Raw genomic sequence first — 571 nt, forward strand, 5'->3', positions numbered from 1 at the left:
GAGGGATGGCGTGGCAGGGTGTTGGGGGCACAGCAGTACCAAGCAGCAGAGGAAAAGCAGCAGCTTCCCTACCCTGGCCCTGTGGGTAGCCAGAGCTTTTTCTGCCCAGCCCTCGGCAGCAGCTGGGTCGTCCCCAGCTCTGCCTGCTCCTTGTACCCAGCTGAGGAGGAAGAAGGCCCTGGAGACAGAGCTGGAGGAAGGCAAAGGGGTATGTCCATGTCACCAAGGCCAGGGCCTTTCTCAGGCCAGCACAGCACAGGGGGCAGCTGTGTGGCCCAGAGCACCTCCCTTGCTTCTGGGGAAGCCCCAGGCCCAGCTGTGCCCTTCCAGCAGGGGTAGCATGTCCCCTCCCTGCAGGGACTGGGGGAAACCCGAGGGGAGGCAGGAGGGACAGGGTGGGGTGTAAGGGCAGGAGCATCTCTGGGACTGCATGAATCAGAGCCAAGTCCAACAGGGTGGCTGTACCCACTGCTTCTCCCCACCAGCCTCCTCCCCAGCCCCCCACGCAGACCTACAGCTCACGGCACAGTTTGCTCATTCTCCCAGTGATGCGCTTGCAGCTTTCCCCAGC

This window comes from Falco naumanni, chromosome 4 (genome assembly GCF_017639655.2).
Source record: "Falco naumanni isolate bFalNau1 chromosome 4, bFalNau1.pat, whole genome shotgun sequence".
In the NCBI taxonomy this organism is placed as follows: domain Eukaryota; kingdom Metazoa; phylum Chordata; class Aves; order Falconiformes; family Falconidae; genus Falco; species Falco naumanni.